Source organism: Spermophilus citellus (genome assembly GCF_964194105.1).
Source record: "Spermophilus citellus genome assembly, chromosome: X".
Lineage (NCBI taxonomy): Eukaryota > Metazoa > Chordata > Mammalia > Rodentia > Sciuridae > Spermophilus > Spermophilus citellus.
In genome coordinates, this window is record NC_138190.1 from 93,585,995 (window position 1) to 93,593,174 (window position 7,180).

Below are 7,180 nucleotides of genomic sequence, written 5' to 3' on the forward strand. Positions count from 1 at the left end.
TTTTTTCCAAAGTCAGGTAGCATGTAAAATCCTAATACAGAAACTTAGGGGAAAAATGGCTCTTTAACTTTACTTCAGGGACAAGGAGAAGATGCTAATGCCTCCTGAGACCTGGACAATCTTCTAGAATATAAAAATGAACTAAAACAAATATAATTATTTGATGTTTTTAAATGTTACATATTAAAATTCTGTTATAAGAATAATTTTATATTAGTCTGTTTCTACTTATAGTCATCTAGGATTGGTCTCCTTTATACAGAGTGTTAAAAACCCTATATTAGGAAAATTTACAATTTATACATGAAATTCTTCTGGGTAGCATCTTATAACTCTGAATGGGTCTATTTGTTTGTTCATTTTAAATAAACACATATAATGAAATGGAAGTGGTTTTCTACACACAAATGTATGGGTCCCAATCATTTCTTATTAATATTTCCCTTTCTTAAAATTTTGAGTATGAAAATTCTTATTAACTAATGTTATAGACAGACATTTGGATTGAGTGAAGCACTACTTGATACTTTCAAAATGTAGTACCACTGAGTTTCAGGCCTAGGCCTAAATTCATGAGTTTAACATATCCTTCTACATATATTTTAAAGACTTTTACTTAGGTATATGCAAATATCCACAATGTATAACACTAATAAGTATTTAAATGTGGCTGTAAGTGTAAAGATGGTATGATTCTTAAAAAATATATAAAAAAATTTCACTCAATATTTTGGTCATTTGAACCTATACATATTGATACATTTTAATCTATTTTATCACATATTCAGTATGTCATTGAAAAGATGAAATAGCACCTGTATTAAACATCTATTCATGGTTGTCCAGAGTGTCTTAAATTTTTAATTAATGTGAATATTTTGATATCAACATTTTAATGAATGTTCCTTTATACAGTAGGCATGTTTCTTTTCTTAGAAATTGAACCCTAGGGGAAGTGGATATAACTCAATTATAGAACAGTTGCATGTATGAAGACCTGGGTTTAATTCCCAGCACTACACAAAAGAAAACAGAAATTTAGCCTTAGGGTGGGGAGTGTGCACAATTTATTATATATTTTAAATTTTCTCCAAAAAATGCCACTTGAATTAGCAGAATGCCCTTTCCCAACATGTGAGTCCATTGTTATTCAAAGGGCAGTATATTGATCAATGCAGTTCCACAATCTGGTACAAATTAACAAACAAATATAGTAATTGAAAATAAGAGTTGTCCTAGTCAGCAATTAATATGGTTAAACTTTTTAACATTTGTTTACATTATGAGGAGGTAATATTAAGGATACTTTATTTGCATTTCTCTAGATATTAAAATATGAGTTTTTGTTTTTTCTTGATGTATATTAATTATACAGAATTGTGGGTTTCATTGTGGCATACTGATACATGCATATATCATAATTTGACCAGTTTCGCTCTCCAAGATCTTCCCTTACCCTCCTCCTTTCACCCCTTCCTTTTCTATCTCATTTGTTTCCTTTCTATTTTCATGATGAGATTCCACATACAAGAGAAAATACATACTTCTCTTTATGACTCTGTCTTGCTTTGTTTAATATGATGCTGTCCAGTTCCATTCATTTTCTGCAAATTATATAATTTCTTTCTAATGGCTGAATAAAATTCCATTGTGTATATACATTTTCTTTATCCATTCATCTGTTTATGGACACCTAGGCTGACTATGTACTGAGTTAATTTTTTTATTTGCCATTCAAATTTTTCTCTTTTGTTCATAAGCAGCATCCATTTTCCTACTATGTTTATTATTACCAATTTTCTTAGTACTATTTTATATTCAGTATATTCTTCTGCTATATTTTCTTCTGATCTTTCACTTATCTTTTTAATGTTATCAAACAGGCATAAAATACATATTTTTTCTTAGTACCTGGAACACAACCCACACCTTGCTAGGCAATGCAAATAAAACAATGAACAAATCAATTTTTTAATTGAGAAATTTAGATCCCACTGTGAAAATGTGGGAAAGGGAAGACTAAGGTGCAGGACACATGACAGACTTTAATTGTGTCACTTAAAGACAATGAAATAGGTAACAGTGAAAAAAAGAAATTGGATAAAATGGAGAGTTTATTTAGTCAGATCAAGCTAAGATATCCTCTCTTAGGAGGTAATGTTTGAGTTAACACTTGAATAATGAAAGGAGAAAACTATACAAGACAATGGAAAAATTGGTTTGTAAACAGATGATGTACTGAGTACCAAGTCCTGGAAAGATAAGTGCCAAGCAACAGATGGACCACTTTAGCAGTAGCATAGTGAATTAGGAGAAAACTGGTAGATGCTGTGATCAGTGAGGGTGGAGAAGAATGAGTACTTAAGGGTGTAATAAAACAAAGAGAATTAGATCAAACGTATTTTCTCTAGGTGAAAGTTTTCAAATATTTAATATTTCATATACTTTTGGGTGATAGTATTCATTTTATTTTACTTGCAAAGGGAATCCACTAGAAGCTATTAAGGAAATAATACATTGTATTCTGCTTTGTGGAGAAAAGGCCATAAAGGACAAGAATAGAAGCTGATATAGCATTAGTACAATGACATGATGGCTTAGACAAGGCATGCAGATTAGAAATAATTAAAAAATGCCATACTTAGATTAACAGAAATACTTTTATTTTTCATGTGTTACACAACAGAAAGTGAGAAATAAAAGATGACACCAAGTGCTTGGCCTAAGGAAAAGGAGGAAAGTCAAGTGCCACTTATAAAATTCCAGAATGTTCCAAAAAAAAGAAAATCTGGAGATATAATCAGGATTGCATTGGATGAATTGAGTTTGAAAGAACTATTAGGCATTAAAATGGTAATACTGAGATGGTATATTATACTTTTTTGTATTATTGAATCTATAGATTAATTTGAAAAGGAATTACATCTTTAAAGCATTTATTATTCATATTTTCAGTAATATGAAAAAAGGCAGTTACAAGAGGAATTTTCTGGCTGCTGACCATTTATCTTCAACACATCTGCATTGTACCTACTTAAAAATCAACAATGACCTCCAAAGAAAATCTGAATGTGCACCAAAGTAGGCATATTCAAAAAGAAAATCCTACCACTTTAAATTTAGATGAGGAGCTTGGTATTCTTACTTATACAATTTTTTTTTGTCAACACTTACAAAAAATAAATTGGCTACAAAATCCTCAGGAATTTGCAGAATCCTCTAGCAATAATATTCAATATGCAAAGACGTCAGTTATCACTCAAGCTTTTTATGTGCTGTTGGAGGAAGAAAAGTATTTGCTTCAATTTGATGAAGCTAAACAAACAAAATTCTATCTAGATATCATGGAAAGAACTGGTGTTAACCTAGAATTAACTTTTGTCAAAGACCTAGACCTCTACATAACAGTCTCTGGTAATCCAGAATCTGTCATGAACGCTCAGAACGAAATTTTTACATGGTTTCATGAACATGTTTTTACTACAAAGTCTAGTTCCAAAGAACAGCATTGCTGTGTTATAAGCAAGACTGAAGATAAACTACAAGACTTGGAACAAAATGCTGCAATGAATACTGAATTCTTATACCCACATACTCAGAACAACTGGATCAATAATGTTGGCACACACCAGATTACACAGAAATCTCCATACAAAGTCTTTCTTAAATCTGAAGAACAAGATAAGCATGTTATAGAGAGATTACATGAAAAAAAAGACATTTCATCCCTTGTGTGCGAGGCCACACAGTAAAACTACTGACAGTACTATTCAGGAAACAGAGGCATACATCCATATTCCATCATCCAGTGACAATAAGATAGAAATATTTTTCAAAGGAAGAAAACCACAAGTGGATCAAGCTGAGTGTTGTGCAAGGGAAATTTTTGAGAACACCAAAAAGAAAACAACTACCACAGATAGGGAGATGAAATCACAGCATAATTGTACCATAGGTCCCAAGCACAATTCCATGAAAGAGATCTTAGAAAGAACTGGAGTTTCCATAGAGATCTTACCCTCAGATAGTATTTCAGATTCTGTGACACTTCAAAGTGAGCCTGAAAGTACAGGGGTAGCATTTATTGAAGCCTATTGGAAGGCCAAGGGTTACATTATTTCCTCCATCTCTGCCCCTTCTTGGGTAAGAAAGGTTAGAATATATCCAAAGTAACAAAGAACATGCCAAGAGTACATATAGAGTTTACTGGAGAAGATAAAATTATCTTAAAAGGACCAGTGGAAGATGTGAATTATGCCCCAAAAGAAATTGAGATCATACTCACAGATCTAATTAACAGAATGTATTATGAAGAGATCAACATTGACTATAAATTTCACAAGTGCCTGATAGAGAAAAATGGTGCTATCATAAATAGAATTAAGGAGAAGAATAAGGTTTCTGTGTTAATCTTAACTGAAAATGAAAATATCTTGATCAGGATTGAAGGGGAACATCTGGGTGTCCAACAGGCCAAGAGAGAACTTACTGATCTTGCCACTAATTTTGAAAATAAGCACAAGAAGGACTTAATAATTGAGCAAAGATTTCACCACACAATTATTGGGAAGAAAGGTGAACGGATCCATGACATACGTAAGAAATTCCCAGAAGTTATGATTAATTTTCCACACTCATCAGAGAAAACTGACATTATCCAACTTATAGGGCCAAAACATGAATTAGAAAAATGCACAGAGTATTTGGAGAATGTGGTAAAAGACATTATAGAAAACAGCTATTTTGGGGCTGGGGATGTGGCTCAAGCGGTAGCGCGCTCGCCTGCCATGCGTGCGGCCCGGGTTCGATCCTCAGCACCACATACCAACAAAGATGTTGTGTCCGCCGAGAACTAAAAAACAAATATTAAAAAAAATTCTCTCTCTCTCTCTCTCCTCTCTCACTCTCTCTTTAAAAAAAAAAAAAAAAAAAGAAAACAGCTATTTTATAACTATTCCCATCTTCAAAAAGTATCACAAAAGTATCATTGGAAAAGGAGGTGTAAACATCAAAAAATATGTGCAGCAAGAATCACCAAGATTAATTTTCCATCTGCAATAGTAGCAACTCAGAGAATATTGTCATTAGTGGAAAGCCAGAAAACTGTGACATTGCACATAACTGGATCCTTTCAATTCAGAAAGATATAGCCAATATTTCAGAAGTAGAAATTTTTATTCCTTCCAGTCTGCACAAATCTCTTATTGATTACAAAGAGTGTTTGATTAGTTCAATCATGGAAGAATGTGGAAAGATCCATATTTATTTTCCAAGAAACAACTCAGTTCTTCAAAAAGTCATTATTAGTGGCCCTGCTGAAAGTGTTGAAAAGGCCAAGGAAGCTGTTGCAGCTATCAGAAGAAAAGTAAACCAAGAATTATTCTGCAGCACTGCATGTGATACCACAGTATCATAAGTTTCTTTTGAGTAAAAATTGTGGCAATTTTTCCAAGATCTGTGCTGAGACTGGAGTTTGTGTCATTTTCCTTGCCTTTGAGGACAAAGATCAGGAATTATTGACTCTCACAGGGAAAGAAGAAGCTGTCAAAGATACACAAAAGGGACTAGAGGCTTTAGTTAAAGATTTAGATAATGTGGTAGAGGATAATATGCTGATAAACCCCAAGTACCACCATCACTTTATTATGCGAAGGGGCCAGGTTTTATGGGACATGACTGAGGAGTATGGTGGTGTAATTCTTAACTTCTCATGTTCAGGAAAACAGAGGAACAAAGTCAAACTAAAAGGAGCAAAACCTTGTGTAGAAGCAGCCAAGAAATATATTTTGGAGATTATTGGAGACTTGGATGCCCAAGTCACGACAGAATGTGTTATTCCCCAGAAGTTCCATCGTTTTGTCATGGGATCAATGGGTTCCCAAATTCGACAAATTGCTAGGGATTATAATGTTCAAATCAACTTCCCAGACAAAGAAGGGCTAGCTACAGATATAGATCCAGCTGTTGAGGAAAATAGGGAAGAAATGGGAAGAAACAGCACTAAAGAACCTGCTTCTATATCCCCAAAGAAATGTGATACCATATTTGTCTCAGGCCGGAAGGAAAAATGTGAAGCAGGCTATTGGAGAACTACTTTTCATCTGATCTTTAACTCCTCTGATGCAAGGTAGTTAGAAGCCAGGTCTTAGAGTAGCTCTTAAGTCTCTAATTCCTGTCACTGCTGAAGTGCATGTACCCTCTGATTTACACCGTTACATTATTGGTCAGAAAGGAAGTGGGATACATAAGTTAATAGATGAATTTGAAGTTAATATCCAGGTATCAGAACCTGGAATAGAGTCGAATATCGTATCCATCAAGGGCCTTGCTACAAATGTGGAACAAGCCAAGGCCAGATTACAAGAACAAGTCAAGGCTTTACAATCTGAAATAGAAAATCGGGCATTACAAAATTTTAAACTAATATTTACTCTAGACCCAAAATATCACTCCAAGATCATTGGTCATAAAGGCTTAGTTGTTGCTCATATTTGCTTAGAGTATGATGTTACTATCCATTTTCCAGTTAAAGAGAGCAATGAAATACAAGAATTAATCATCACTGGATATAAAAATAACACGTTAGCTGCTCGAGATGAAATAATGAAAATTGTGCAGAAGATTGATAAAACCATTACTAAGCAAATCCCACTAATCTGCAGTGTTCATGGCCATAAAAAATGGATAGTAACATCATACTCTAAGTTACCATTTATTAGAGTCAACATGAGATACCACACTTACTCACCTTTAGAAAAGGCTACTATCAGCATAGCAGTCATTTTTTTTCCACCTTCTTGAATCTCATCCTCAGTTTCAACTGCTTATTAAATCTAAATTACTCTTCAGAAGCACTGAAGAGTAATTTAGATTTTGTTACCATAAGACACTGAAATGTGTCAAGTTGAATTTAGCTCAAGGTTAAATAAACAATTTCCTTTTATGTTTTATTTTAAGGTGTATCTAGCTTTGTTTTTTAACAAAGCTATAAGAAAGAGTATCTGCAATAAAATTACATTAATATCAAGTTATGACAGCAATCGCATGAAGGAAATAACAATAACAATAAAAAAAACTTCATAGAAATGAATGTTAAAAATAAACCTCTTCCCTTTAAAAAAATTCTAAAGATGAATTAAATTGAAGAGATAAATACATTTGAAAGTTAAATTCCATAATA

The 7,180-nt window shown here is 33.2% G+C and overlaps 1 pseudogene across 1 annotated transcript; it reads left to right on the forward strand.

Moving 5' to 3' along the window:
- Window positions 1-3,927: 3,927 nt before the first annotated feature.
- LOC308639494 (vigilin-like) lies at window positions 3,928-6,801 on the forward strand (annotated as a pseudogene). Its single transcript has 3 exons — window positions 3,928-4,738; window positions 4,941-6,074; window positions 6,136-6,801. The product of its transcript is annotated as a vigilin-like (transcript).
- Window positions 6,802-7,180: the final 379 nt, after the last annotated feature.